This window comes from Eschrichtius robustus, chromosome 9 (assembly GCF_028021215.1).
Source record: "Eschrichtius robustus isolate mEscRob2 chromosome 9, mEscRob2.pri, whole genome shotgun sequence".
Classification (NCBI taxonomy): Eukaryota; Metazoa; Chordata; class Mammalia; order Artiodactyla; family Eschrichtiidae; genus Eschrichtius; species Eschrichtius robustus.
In genome coordinates, this window is record NC_090832.1 from 12,286,861 (window position 1) to 12,302,578 (window position 15,718).

A 15,718-nucleotide genomic window follows, 5' to 3' on the forward strand; every position below is an offset into this window, starting at 1 on the left:
AGTACCAAAATCTCTGCCTCCGTGAGGACTCTCTGTCCCCCAGAAGAGTCTGCATCTCTCCTCTCCTTCCTTCCACGTCCCCACATGGGACGTGGGTCTTCCTTTCCCGCCAAACTCCGCCTCCTGTGCTCAACACCACTAGAGCAGCTATGAAACTTTCTAAAGCAGGAAATAATCCTGTCAAAATACTATTTCCTGGGGGCTTCCCTGGTGGTGCAGTGGTTGAGAATCTGCCTGCCAATGCAGGGGACACGGGTTCGAGCCCTGGTCTGGGAAGATCCCACATGCCGCGGAGCAACTGGGCCCGTGAGCCACGATTACTGAGCCTGCGCGTCTGGAGCCTGTGCTCCGCAACAAGAGAGGCCGCGATAGGGAGAGGCCCGCGCACCGCGATGAAGAGTGGCCCCCGCTTGCCACAACTAGAGAAAAGCCCTCGCACAGAAACGAAGACCCAACACTGCCAAAAGTAAATAAATAAATAAATTTTAAAAAAAAATACTATTTCCTGGAGTGCAAAACTCCTCAAACGTTTGTCACAAGAAAACCAGGATGAGGCTAGGTCAGTAGGCGTGTGTAAAAATAATGCACATCAAAGGCATTTTCTAGGCTTTTCCACATGGAGGGCTCAGCCAGACCAATCTACCTAGAAAGTTTATTAGCAGCTGTTTTAGAAAAATATGGACTAGTCATCTTTGACTCTATAAATTTCTATGCTTGTGAGAATCACTTATAACAAGAATGTACCCTTTTCTGACTTGGAAATATAAAAAACAAATCAGGAAAAGTTTGAGGTCGGTCATATGACACAGCAGCTGAAATAAAAGGTGAACAGGAGGTGGTCATTCAAAAGTTCCTTATTTTCATCATCAACTTAAAACTTGAACAATCAGGACTGATTCCTTCCCAGTGCAGTTAAAGCATTCATTTTTTAAATAACATGAAAGTGACAATATAATTTCACAATGCAGAATACATTCAACAGAGTAAACAGATGGGATCTGTCAGACCCAGAATCCACTTTCAATCATTTTCCCATTTGTCCTCGAAACAGTCCCGTTAAGCAGGCACAGTTGTCTCCATGTGACAGACGGGAAGCGAAGGCTTAGAGGAAGATGAGGTTAAGCGCTAACGCGCGTTGGAGCCGGGGTTTTCCAATCCGGGCCAAATCGACTCCAGAGCCTGAATTGCTAACCACTAGATCGCACTCTCTCCTGGGGGGCGCGCAGGGGTGCCACCAAAGCCTTTTCTACATGGAGCTCTCCGTGGATCCCACGAAATCCTTCCACCTACAGCTCAGACCACAACAAGGGAGCCCTGTGTGCTACCATTTTCTCTCTAATTATAGTTTTACAATAATTAGATGGTCCTGTTGGTGTCGGGGTCTAACAGAGTCCTGCAGACGGTTGTCAGATCCCTTCATCCTGCCAAACCTGTTTGGCTAAGGAGCCCTCGTGAAAACGAAACTATGCTAAAGAAAGAAAAAGGAAATACAAAGCATCCTTTCTCTTAGAGGCCTTTGCCTACTGCTATTTACCGTGTGTTTAAGTCCCCCCAAAATTCATAAATTAAAAACCTAATCCCAGTGTGATGGAGGCCTTTGGGAGGTGATTAGTTTGTGAGAGCGGAGCCCTTACGAATGAGATTATACGAGAGACCCCAGGGAGCTGCCTCCCCCCTTCCTCCACATGAGGGCTCAGAGAGAAGATGGCCCTCACCAGACACCAAATCTGCCAGCGCCTTGATCTTGGGCTTCCCAGCCTCCTGAACGGCGAGAAATAAGTGTCTCTTGTTTAGAAGCCCCCCAGTCAAAGTCAGTGTTACAGCAGCCTGACGGACTAAGACACCTACTTTCCCCAATTTATGGCCCGATTCCTGCTAAAACTCTGAGCCAGACTGAATCTTCACTGCAGGTTAAAATAAGGAGGATTTTTGGCAGCTACAACAGCCCTGCCTTCTTCCTAGTGCCTTTGGGACGAAACGTCCCTGCTTAGAGGAAAGTGGAAACCTCATTCTGTATCACATTAGCGCTGACTCGGGCTGTGATAAATGGGGAATTAGCAGAACCTGCGGCTTAAGCGCCCCCCACCCACAGATGATGCTTCAAACTTGCTGTGAAACCTGGGGAGCGGAGCTGGGAGAAAAACACGGCCACCTGAGTTCTGTCCCCACTGTGACTGCCTATGTGCTTATGAACAGGTTCCTTTGTTTCAGTTCCCTTATTAGTAAAATCGGTTCGTACTGGAGGGTTACCAAGCTCTTTGCAAATCTGCTGAAAAGGCCACGGCCTCCGTCAAAGAAACATTTCCACCTGCCTAAGATGTTGCATACACTTTCCGAGTGTTTCCAGTTAGGGACCCCTGGGGTTCAAGTGATTGTTCAGGTTCCTTTGGGCTCTGACACTCGATCTTCCTCTGATTCTATCAGGAGGGAATGTACACCACTCACCTCCCCTCTTCACTCCACAAAAGACCACCTCCCCAGGGCTACACTGGGCAAAATGAGATAGAAAGTCTATCCCCACCCAACCCGGGTCCCTGAGTCTGCATGCAGGAACCACACTCATCCCAATAGACACTGTGTTTATAGTTCTTCCTTTCTTTCTCAATGAAGTTAATTTTTGTTTGTTTGAGATGAACGCAAAACAAGAAATAAAGATTGGGGAGTGGAAGAGAGATTCCTTAGATTAAAAAATACAATCAGGTGTCAGATTCTAATGTGACCAGGACCTAAGAGGTGACAGGCACGGTGTGGGGAGACAATGACAGCCCCACCCCGTTACTTCCCGTCACATCTGTCCCCAGGGATGTCCCTGGCCGGGGCCAGCTGTGATCAGCGAACGTGCCCACCAAACCCATGGAGTCAAACTGGCCTTTTCAAAAGCATCCACTTCCCAGTTTTTCTCAGATTGATCTGCCATCCAGATCCTGTTCACAAAGAACTGGGTAGAGTCACCCACCCTGGGAAAACAGATAAACACAATAGCCTTATCTCTGAGTATAACGTTGTATCATTCTCTCCAACAAGCTAGCAATAGATGAACAATTCAATTGTCAGGGGGTAAAAAAAGGCATCCCATGTGGCAGCAAGCCTGGTTGTCACCCTACCTATTTTCACTTTCATTAAGCCCATCACGTAATCACCCACAGTGCATTTCCTTGTCTTTGGAACGGAGTAAACATTATTTTACCCTCGGGATAAATGACCGCAGCCACCACTTCCTGTGCCCAACACATCACGCGCGCTGTCACTGATCATGTAATGTACATGATATTTTCACTATACAGTTGAGAAAATTGCCAGCATGATTATCTCTACTCTACAGACAGGAAATCAGGGCTCGGAGAGGGGAAGTAACTTACCCCAAATCACACAACAAACGGGAGGCAGGGCTAGGATTCAGGCTTAGGCTCACCAAACCTTTCCTTTCTTCCCTCAGCAGTTCCCAAACTTCTGCATAGGAGGATATCCTGGAGAGCTTTTAAAACTCCCAGCACCCAGGGCACACCCTAGAAATCAAAATCTCTTGGGAAAGATGCAGGCATAGGTATTTTTTGAAGCTGCCCAGGTGATTTTAATGTGCAGACAAGGTTGGGAACGACCATGTTAGCGCCCGGAAGCATCTTCAGCTGCAAGTATTTGCCAAACAAGCCAAGTGCAACTCAAGCAAAGAATAAAATGTAGCAAACTGAAGACTGAGCTGAGAGTAGCTGAGGAGACACACCAGAATAAGGGAATCTGTTTTCTTTAAAGGCAATGGAACAAATTTGATAAGAGAAGAAACTTACTTAATGCAAGCACCAAGGATTGCAATAGGATGCTGGTTTTTAGTGACTCCATGGTTAAGGGCTGAATAAAAATGCACTATATACACCTCTTCTTTTAATTGGGGTTCCTTTTTGCTTCGTTCTTGGGAGGAAAGTGACTCTTTAGTTCATGTTTATTCATGTTAGAAGCTAGTCCTTAGTACAGCAGGCTCTGTGGCTGGCACTGCCATGGCCTCCAGAGTGGTAAGGAGCCTTCTGATGGCCTTTGGCAATGGCAAAGACAGTAGGGTTACAGCCAGTAGGGCATTTGTGTTAGTGCATATAAGAAATATATCCAAATTCCTTAAAAATAGGAGTTCATTGGAAAAGCCTCAATCCCCTACTATGCTAGGAAATAAGAGTTTATTTTGATGTCATCTTGCAGAACCTGTTCGAAAATTTTGATGGTCCAGTTAAGCATCCTGAGGAATTACTGCTTTTAGTTTGACTGTAAATAGAATTTTAGTTGAATGAAACTTTACTGCTTATGTCTTGGCTGAAGTCCAAGAAAGGATAATTAGCAATTGATTTGGTGGTGGTCATGCTTATACTTATCAGAGTTAATACTTTGTTTTAAGAAACATGTATTGCCTGCAGGGGTCTATAGTGTTCGTCACTGAATGGAAATCCTTGGATTTCCAAAGCAAACCTACACATCACAAATCTTATAATCCAGTTAGGTAAATTCTTGTACTTAGATCTGATGCATCCTTCTACCTCAGATAAAGATAGGAGCTAATGATAATGAAATCCACAATTCACTGGTTTTCTATTGTTTTTATTTTCCTCTTTTGTCTTTAATAGTAGTATCTTCCTAAGCATGCTATAACTAGACTGAAAACATTGAGTCAACCTACTTCTATGCGTCTGTTTACTGTGACAAGGATCTGGGAAGACCAGCCTTGTTGTTTGTGTACTGCTGAGATGGCTCAAGGAGACATGAGGGCGAAGAATAACTTTCCATGTATTCCATCCACCCTCTCATTTTAGTCTGTCCTTCTTCCATTAAATATACATATATTTTGGAAATGAGAGATCTCTCAAGAAACTCTGAATTCGAATGGTTTAATAGTAGAAATAGCTTCTCCTGTTCTATTTATAGTTTTTCAAAGTCATTCTGTAAAGCCAAAGTCACTGTGCCTGAGAGCAGTTTGAGTTTTTCCCTCCATCCACTTACAGCTGAAACCTGTCACTTCTTTTGTCAAATTTAATGACCACATTCATGGACGGTGGTACTTGTTTCTTTGCTAAAGTTTAGGGATTTCAAAAAAGAGGGGTCCTGTTTAGGATCTGTTGCGAGGAATGTCCAATCAGAGAACCTATTTGCAAAATCTCTCTCCAGGGAACTTTGCTGCCAGGCCACGGAAATCAGATAAGTCCTTAGAAATATTATCCTTTTGACTAGGGATGGTTCACTGTTGTAAGTAAATATAATGCCAAGATTCTTAAAACCAAATAAACAAGAAACTGATCACTGGCTAGAAAACAGCAAAAAGATAAACTGTAAGAACTGTTTTCTTTTTTCTACAGTGGAAACGAGCTAATAAAAAACTAGTCATTTTTAGGGAAACTTGGTTGATACCTGCCCACGTGAGCCTCTTTTGAATTCAGCTTCTGTTTAATACACAATGCACACCCGTCTTCCTTTCTAACATGCAGATCTGAGTGATGTGCACAATCCTCATTTTCATTCATTGCTTTACCTCTGATCTGAAACCAGTCCTGTGCATTTAGTAAGCACTAAATAAATATGCGTTGGACGCACAAAGGAGTATTGGTATTTGGAGACGAATGTATAACATTCTAGTAAAAAGCCAAACTTTGGGGTTGGAGTCAGATAGTGTGAAGGAGTCAGCGCCTCAGCTGGGGTCAGGCCTAGGCACACAGGTGAGGGCCTCCATCTCTAGTGCTGGTGGCCACGTTCTGGGGAGGCATCTCCCCACCAGCTCTAGTGGCAGGACCCCAGCATGTCCTCTCCTTGCCTGGGGTCTCCTGGTAGTCCCCGGCCAGGCCTCGTCTTGGGAAGTTTTGCTTCTCTGTGACCTCAGTGGATCCGGGTCGCTCTGCCATGGCCTCCAGGCCCGCCAAGTGTGTACATGTGCTTACGTCTACACAGGCAAAGTAAAACTCTTGATAACATGGACACTTCTGGCAAAAATGACTTTCTTTCCTCCTTAGCATTTTTCTTTTTCCTGTCAGTAATGAAAGGACAGGAATGATGCAGTGAGAAGGAGGGAGGTGCCCACTGAGTGTGTTTATTGTGGCTCTTTGTTTGCTTGACATTGTGAGGGAGACTTTTAAATATTAATGCAACTCTTTCAGGAGGATCCTTTAAGATGATATAAAATGAGAATTTGGCTCAGTCTTCATCTAGTTTTTTTTTTAATCTCTGGAATAGCAATTGCTTCTACTCGAGAATAGTTTTCTCACCCATGATCATCCAGGCAAAATTATAAAAGGTGTGTTAGGTTCTTTCCTAGCCATGCAAGCTGTTAATCTCAGCCAGCTGAAAGCCACATTTATTTCTAGGCTGCAGATCCTTTGGTGGATTTTAAAATTTGTATTAATATTATGAATGTTATGGTAGTGAAAATCCTTGCCTTGTTAGTGAGAATGACTCTAGTGTTTCCTTACTTTTTATCAAATACCTTTAACAGATTTTTTATTTTATCATTTTCCTTTGGTCATCTTATAATATAGTCTTTATTGTAAAATAATTTTTTATTCAATTTCTTTTGAGTTCACTTGTCTTATTTCATATATTTTACTATAAAAATTTATTCTTATAAAAAATTATGAATGTTATATCTTTTTAGAAAAATATAACTGAGTATTGTACTTGGGCCTGTATATAAAGAGTTTAGATAATAACATATATATATTTTTTTTCTAGTTTACAATTTTCTTTCCTAAACTGTCTATATTTGATTTGTTTGTATATTTTTGGATTAAAAAATAATTTATTTTTGCAATAATAAAAGAATGTGAAAATGAGCTTCATTTTATTTCCTTTTTTTTTTTGGCTGCAGCGCATGGCTTGTGGGATCTTAGCTCTCCGACCAGGCATCGAACCTGAACCCTCAGCAGTGAAAGCCCAGAGTCCTAACCACTGGACTGCCAGGGAATTTCATCTCATTTCCTGATAGCCCATGGGTAGAGTCTTTTTCTATGATATTTTAGAAAATGTTTTGAAAGAGATGTATACCTCAGAAGAAATAAGAGAAGTAAACATAACATTTCTCACAGATGCTGAAGGGTGAAGTAAGTATCTATAAAACAGTAAATATGCCCCAGTCTAAACACTGTGCCAGGATCCTTTCCTGGTAATCTTGAAGCAGTCCCCTGAAGGAAAGCCCAGCCATAAAAAGGATGTGATTTGATGCCATCCACAGAAGTGTGGAATATTCCCCAATTTTAACAAATGGATGCGGAAAGAGCAAATTTAGGAAAATTACTAAAATGAACGTAAAGAGACTTTCTTCTAAACAATCAAACTCAAACATTTTAACTACTTATGTTCTTCAATCATTTAAAACACAAATTGCTTTGAATATAAGTGGTCATCTATGTGTAATTCCTACGCGGGGACCATTATGAAACAGATGTTTAGGTTGTTTTCTTTTTCCTCTCTGAAGAATTTATTAACCACAAAGACATTGCTTAAGACCACCCATCTCATTTAAATGAGATCTCAGTATTAGAATTCAAGTATAAAACCAAACAACCCACATCAAGGATTCTTTCTAATTGTGTAAATACCAAATAGCTTCAGTTTGTCAGAGTCACCTAATACTGTCTTTAAATCCAGTTCAAAATGTTTTAAGTCCCTAGAGAATGGTGACTTTTGAAAGCTTTCCTTTGCCACAGGCTGAAGGCAGGGATGGAGTGTGGACTGTTAAATATTCATGCTGCTTCACAAAGAGAGCTTGTCCAGATGCTCAGGCAGAGAGAAGGTAGCAGAGGCTTTGGAAAAGGGAATTCATCCAGGGAACAAAAGCATCAACCTCTGCCCTTATTATGGTGCCTTGGGATTTTAAAAAGACTACTCTTCTAACAGATGGGCCCTGGATGTACACCTGATCACAGAAACGCACCTCCGGCTAAGTGCTAACACTGTACACAACTCAGTCTAAAGGACTGATCCTATTGTTAAGTTTGTTCACTATTCTATTCTTTCTCCTGCCACCCACCCACTGAAAAGAACTCAGAACCTCCTATTAGGTTTTCTTTCCCCTAATTGAAGAGTTCCAAAGTCATTTGCTCATAGATGTACTAGAATGTCTATGTTGACCCCAAAATCCATGCTGTTCCTTTTTTGGGGGATGCCAGTGGGGTGGGAGCTGGGAGCTGGATGAGTGGTGTATCTGCCAATTGCAGGTTTAGTTACAAAAGAATAGAGGGAAAGGGCTCTTTTCTTATTTCCATATCAAATGTAGTAAAAGTGTCAAGCAAGGTCTACGTTTTCTACACAGGCTCACGTGTTGGGTTTCTTTGGAGTTTTTTAATTTCTTAGGACAATATTGTGGAATACATAAAAATATACTCCAACACACAACACACGGGGCAGAATCAAACAAGAAAGATGTGATTGAAAAGCCCATAGCTGGAGCCAGATTGCCCACAGCCTTCTCCAATTTTCTACTTATTTAATAGAAAATATCAAAATATATTATAATGATATTATAACGAATCTAATAGAAAATATGGTATGATCAGAAACTGAAGAAAGCCAAGGCAGAATCCTCAAGAATTATTTTTAATCCGTGTTGTAGAATGCATAATCGAAATGCATTCAACAAATAAAGAGTAGTTGTTAAAATATAGAAAACGACAGTGATTCGATGAGAGACTGTGAAAGGCCTTAACTATGTATATATCTCTATGTCTAGATATATGGCCATACAAATCGCTTGGCTGATAGGCACAGGTGAACCATGAAAGATGCGCTAAGCTACAAAGCAAAATAAATGACTATCAACCAAAATTCGTTTCATTTTTTATTATGAATGTCCCAAGTGGCAGCATACTGTGCAAGTGTTAGGTTCTCATTGATTAAACGTCAAGAGACCACAGACTACAGCATTCCAAGCACTTTAATTTGTGACAGAGCCAAAACAAATAAAAGAATGATAAAAATATTCTTTTAAGTGTAAAGAGTGCTCATATTTGAGTTTGGTTTTTTTTCCCTGCAGGTATTGTGAACACTGATAATTTCTGAAACACAAATCCTGGTCTGGATACTTGCAACAAACGTTTACAATCTCTGCCTGAATAAGAAGCGAATAAGAAACGTACTTATGAAGTATGTTGACGATACAATGTGATATACCCACTCATTGTCCCTTCCTTCCTCTCCCACTAGGCTTCTCATCTGCCACCAGGTACCCGCTGTTTGTAAGACCAGGACACGAAGGCTGAAGTGAGATACTTGGAAGACTACATTGAACCTGGATTTTCTCAAAGCTGCATTCCTTTTTTTTTAATGAAAGGTGAAGGCTTTCAACATTTGAGATTGTCCAGGAGATGACTAATAATGACGGATTAAAGCCACCAGTCAAGAACTACAGTTTATGCGTGTCATGTTCAAGGAGAAAAGCCTCGATTTGCTAAAGCTATGGTTCTAGTAATCTGTAGTTGCAACACAACAGGACATTTCCCCCCGAACGGTTTCCTTGCAATCTGTCCTTTTCATCACTGGTACAGGATGATGTTACAGCTGGAGTTTGTTGCCATTTATGTTCCAAAAAAAATGCTGGTCCTGTGGAAGTGTGTATCTCTTACAGATGCAATACTGTTCGTCTGAGTGGATCCTCAAAAAGAACAATTATGGACTAGAAACTCATAGAGTTTGTGTTTAAAATTTATAAAATTAAACCTGCTCCAACAGGTAATACAGGGAGGCATGCTTGCAACCTCTGGATTCAATCAGAAACAATGCCTGAGAGCACAGAGCCTTCAATAGGTAATGGCGGGTTCCTTTTAACGCTTCCTTAAACAAGATCCGATGTGATGCACATTGGAACTTTGAAGCACGTCTCATTTATGTCTACAAGGCCTGGGACACAGGAAGCTGCCCGAACTTCATTCATCATCTTGCCTGTTGACAAAAGGAACAATAACTGGTCATCACTGGTCAATGGAATAACTTTTCCTAGTTTTTTTTTCCAAGATAATTCCTAAAGATGAGACGGTGTGAATACAACAGCAAATGTTTCAATGTTTGATGAATTTCTGTGCTCTAAAACGCCATGTCTTCCTCCAGCGGAACAGGAAGAACCGGAGTGTTCATCGCTCTCCTCGTGGGGGAATGGGTCAGGAGAGACCCCTGTCTTGGAGGTCAGCATGCCTAGGCTCCAGGCAAGATTCTGCCAGTAACTCACAACGTCACCTAAACTTGCTGGGCCGTGGTTCCTTCACGTATACACTGAGGACTTCAGTGGATGAGGTCTAAAAAGAAAGCCACCGACTAACTTTTAATGGGTCCATGTGGTCCTGCCTTCGTGGCTCCTTAGAGAACACACCCAGGTAGAACCATTTCCGACTGTGGCAATGGTTAGGCTTACAAAACCCCTGCGCCTGGGGTGCCTACCATCCTAGTTTAGACTGGTGACGAGAACCAGCTGAACTACCAGAGAAGTCGCGACATATCTATTAGCATCTGAAGTCAATAAAGATCTTCTTAAATGATGATGTCATTAAGCTCTATGGGGGTAAAATTCTGAAAATACATATTTCCACAGACTTTAGTGTCTTAAGATCTAAGAATTGTCTCTTTATTTGGGGTAGCTACTGGTTTCCTTCAATTAAGAAATAATTATGTAAAAGTTGAAAGATCCATTAATAAGTACAACAACATGGACGCAATCTGTAAGAGCACAGTACCTCGCCCTAAGATCCAACTAGTTGGACTAGTTTAAGTAATTACTTCAAATAACTTTACAAAGACATACAAACTGGTAAGCAGAGATGGGACCTAGACACGGGAAGTGTGACCCTAAAACTGAAGCGTTTAACCACTATGCAAACTACCTCACCATGCCTTGTTAAAATGATAATGAATTGGGACTGTAAAGTTTACTGTGACTTTCACAGCTGTCATAGGTACAACCAGGAATTAGGTTCAATATTTGGAAATTTCGGGCCATTAGTTCCCATTAGTAACAAAATGATAAGCTTCAACAATTGAAAAACTTCAGCAATTTTGATTTGATCTTTATGCTTCGGAGGCTGGTAAAACTTAGATGATGCTGAAACAACCATTTATATCATATCATACTACTATATTGTGTCATTATTATATTATATATGTATATAAATATATTAAGGCATGATGGCTGTCATGTGTGGCAACAAAAAGCTTAATAATTTTTTTCATCTTTCTACTGTGGCTTTGGCATAAGGGGAGACACAACTTTGTGAAATGTGTGAATGATTCACACAAAACGAAACTGGCACCAAGATATCGTCTATTACTTGGATTATTCTAAGTGCTTTGTTAATGAGTTTATCCTTCAAATGCTGGCATAAAAGCTACTCAAGAAAGAAAACGACAATGAAAATAAGCTACAGTGCTAAAAGGACAGAGCCATTTTCTTAAACCTGGATAAGATTTGCTGTAACACAATAGGGTTGCTGTCCAGAGTAAACCAGCATTCGTGGGATAAAAGGCATAGAGACCACAGTGGGGAACAAAAGGGAAAAGACACAAGTTTACTCAAATCGTGTGGTGGGGAATGAGAATCATCCACGAGAATGATCTAGTAACACATGCACGTATATCAACACAGACTACATTTCTGGGTTTCTTTGTTGCCAAGTAAGAGAAATAAAGATTGCTGTCTTGACAAATGAACTCGAAATAAACAAACAGTAAGTAAAATTTATTATGGAATTCTGGCAAGTATTTTTACGACCGTGGCTTTCTGGGCTGTGATAGCGTATATCCTAAGTGCCTGATGGAATCGCTACAGGAGCGTGTACAGTAAACCGCTCCGTCACTGGAGAAGGGGGACATTAAGACGGAAACATCAAGTTCTCGTGCAAGTAACAGTACAGAGGGCCAGAGATGACGGTCGCACAGCTCACGTTTGGACAGCGCTTTAGTTTTCAAAGCCCCTTCACATGTATGAACTCTCTGGCGTGAACGTATAATGGGGACCCTGCTGACATGAGAGGCGGCTAAGGTTTGAGGGTTAGGGGACCTACCTGGCATTACATGGGTAGGCGGGTCACTGAGTCACTGGGCAGAAGGAGGACCAGCTCCTTCTCCTCTAGGTGCCACCTCTGGCTGGTAACACTGAATAGCGATGAATCCACTACTTACTATAATGCATCTCTTCTGCATTGTTTTGTTCCTACTCTTACCCCTCATATATTGAGTGTCTTATAAAGAACACCCTGCAAGCGAGACCTAACCACCTCCACAAAGAAGCTGGGTTGGGGGAAACGCCTTGCCCCGTGTTACAAGGCACCCAGCAAAGAGCAGAGCCAGGACTCAAAAGCCACGGCGGCTGCGGTCCCCCAGCTCCAGCTCATTTCGCGGCTACGCCGCTGCGGTGCGCACTGGACCACAGGGCAGAAGCGTCTACGCGTGCTGTGGAGTCCCATCTTTACATGGCGAATCCAACACGAGCTTCTGCGTCTACAGCCTAGTCACAAAGACAGACACCGCCGCTCCCCCCGAGACTTGCCACCGAGTGGCACCGTGGGCAGGACGGCTTATTCCAAACTCCTTAACTAGAGAGGTTTTGTGAAGAGCGTTCTCGCTTCTTCAGGGATCACTCTTTGTTAGCAGTGATCAGTGCGCTGCATAACTGCCCATGATATGGGCTATCATTTCATAGCAAATGACGAGTAGGAGGCCAAACACGGCATTTTTCAATGAGAACATGGTACGAAAAAACTTTTTTTAAGTAAACTGAGAGGTAGCCGTGCCCGGAGGTAGAAGTAATACCTGGAAGGTAATTGTAAAAGTTCTAGAACCAGTTTTCTGCAGCTCAAGTTGCCATAAATGAAGCATTTGCTGCAACTGTCCTTAATTTTGAAATGCAGTTATTCTTTTATAAAATGGGCACAATGAAGGCGAATTGACTTGGGAGGCCCCTCATCCAGCTGTAACTCACTGGGGGGTCCCACAGGTTCCAGGTCACTGACGTACACGTCTCACTTAACCTACGCAAACAGCCCTGCCAAGCAGACAGATTCATTAACTTCACGTTGCATATGAGAAAATGATGCTCAAAGAGGTTAAATAACCTGGGAAAGACGACGCAGCTAGAAAGCGGCTGAGACTGGCTTTCAGGTTAAGTGTGCCTCACGCCCAAATTATCTGCCTTTCCTCGCACATCCCTGAGCTACACACACAAGAATGGTCACCCCATACAGGGACCCGTGGGCCACACGGCTGCTGAGGGGCTGGCAGGGACCAGCACTGCAGGGGAGGTCCAGCTGCTTCCAAAGCAGCCACACCCTTTCTTACCCGTGGAAACCTGGCTCTAGAACCAGTGGCCAGGCTTCCGTGAACGCAGGGCCACAGAAGGAGGAGGGAATCAGGATAGGCAGGAATGACCACAGGTGAACCAACAGCAGGGAGAAACAGGTATTAGGTTAACGTCAGTCACAGCATAGAGGCTTCTGTGGTCTCTTTCCCATTCTTCCTCCTTCAGTAAATGTGATCTGATTTCCAAATAACCTATTAGCGACTGAAAATTACCTACAGCTTAAAGAATCACTTCTACATTACTGTTGAGAAAGAGACAAAATCTACAGAGAGGCTCTGAGCCCTTTATCATTAACCTTCATTTCTTGCCCCAGGAAAAGTCTCATCAGAGTAGCCAGCGATCGGCCAAGCTGACGGACCGGAATACACCACCCTGTCTCCTGTCCTCCACAAAAGGAGGAGGCGTGTGAAGCCAGGGGAAAGAAAACCTACCCTGGGTATGATCTGTCCCGGCACTGATGCTATTGGATTAACCACCAGTGGGCTAAATAGGGAGGAGATAGAGCAATACCAAGAAAAACCAGGTCCTTTCAAAAGGCTTTCAGATCCAAGCCTCAGCCAGCCTGCCTTGCCACGCTGAAGGGAAGGTGCCAGAGTTATTCATGGATGCCAGGCCCCCATCTGCCTCGGCCAGCTGATCCGCTTGGTCAGCCCATATGGGAGCAGGACGGCTGGCACAGATCTAAAAGTAGCAGTGTGTGCAGACATGTTCTAACAGAATTTGCTAAATGTTTTATTGTTCTACAAAAACCTACTTCAAATGTGTGGAGCCATGTCCCACTAGATGAGAACAGTATGAAGTCAGGTCTTCCCAAGAATCAGGTGTAAGAGTAATTAAAACAAAAGAAAGGGAACGATTTCCTATTACGGAAGTTCCTTTCTACGATGGGGGATACCCAGGTCTCCTCTGTTAAATGGAGATCACGTTTTGTTTCCTGCGTCCCGCCTACACATGTACGGTGCATACCCATTTTTGGATTCCCCAAAGAAGCTATGTAATTCCAACATAATAGAAAGCAGGGTCATATACATTAGTGCTAAAACAGACCTTGGGAATTGCAGGGCACAAAATTCTCCTCTTAAACATTAGAAATCTGAAGCTCAGAGGTTTCCCACTTGCCCATGGGCACACAAAGGCTGGGAATCTAGCTAACGCTCAGATTTCTTGTCCTACCACACACTGTATGCCCTACAGCGTCCTTTATTCATTTAACTCAAATCTCTCAGATACTGAATCCTGGAAAATTACGCCACTTGGCATGAATGATCCAAATGTAATACAGACTTTTGAACGATCCAAATATAACAGAGACTTCGGGTCCATGATGGACTGAGCTGTCGCCAGAGGTGCTGAGATCCAGCCTCATGTGCGCTGGTGGGCGGGAGGCACAGGGTCTCAGGGTCCGGCAGAACCCTCCAGCGAGCTCATTTATGGCAAGGCAGTTCAGCATTCTGGCTAAAAGTGTGCCCTTTGGAATCGGACCCATCGGTGGCCTTGCAGCTCTGAAGTTGCTCCTAACTGGATATGCAATCCCTGGGCAAGTTCCTTAGCTACTGTGAGTTTCCTCAACCGTAAAATGGAGATGACTACCCACCACCAAGGCCAACTGTGGGGAGGATGTGAGGGGCTGCGTGGGAAGTGCCCATCACAGAGGAGGCAGGAGGTACGGAGACTCCCCTTTGCCAGCCATCTTCTCAGGAGCCCTGGCGACGCAAGGGGAGAGCAGAGATGCTGGCTGATACTTGGGTTTTAGGAGCGAGGCTGACGTTTGCCATTCTCTCTGCGTGGAACGCTCCCTTCTCTACCTGACTGCTCAGTCAGCCACTGAAAACACGCTACTTGACGGCTGCCTCCTTGCAAGGCCTTCTGCATCAGTTGAGGCCCCGCCCCCAGGCCCCCCTTGGTCCACACCGCCGGGAGGGCTTTGCTCTCATCCTCGTCTTCTCCCTCCTTTCCTGCACTATGAGCGCCGCCATGGCGGATTGAAAAAGCGAGTGAAAGAGGCCCACAGCCCCTCGCCTTGCTCCTGGAGGCGCCAGTGGTTCTACGGCCCACACGCTCCACGCCACTCTGGCCGTTACAGAGTCAGGGCCCTTCCTTTCTCCACTCTGCTCCCAGCAGCCAAACTAGCCTCGCCCTTCTTCCTCCACCTCCCAACACTTCTCTCTCTCTCTCTCTCTCTCTGGGCCACTCCTATTCGGAGGAGAGAATCGCCACGAGCAACAAGGAATCAGTACTTGCATATATATATTTTAAAGTCAAAGCTTATGCCCTTGCTGAGGTACAAGAAAAACAAAAACAGTTTCTGTGAACAACTCACATGTGGCCTGACAAGTCTGTACGCTGACACCCTGACACCCTGAACTTTGGGGCAGGGGGTAGGAGAGGTGACAAGCAGCAGAATGAGAAAGAGGG

At 43.7% G+C, this 15,718-nt stretch overlaps 1 protein-coding gene across 3 annotated transcripts in view; it reads right to left on the reverse strand.

Moving 5' to 3' along the window:
- The window catches only part of SCAF8 (SR-related CTD associated factor 8), a 185,738-nt gene that overhangs the window by 41,832 nt on the left and 128,188 nt on the right, over positions 1-15,718 (reverse strand). Inside the window, exon 21 of one of the 3 annotated variants that reach the window (XM_068551745.1) lies at positions 8,788-9,900. The exons of the other annotated variants lie outside the window; for them this stretch is intronic. The gene's annotated coding sequence lies outside the window, so the exon portion shown is untranslated. Of the gene's footprint in view, positions 1-8,787; positions 9,901-15,718 lie in introns of those variants that run through there. 3 annotated transcript variants of the gene reach the window in all.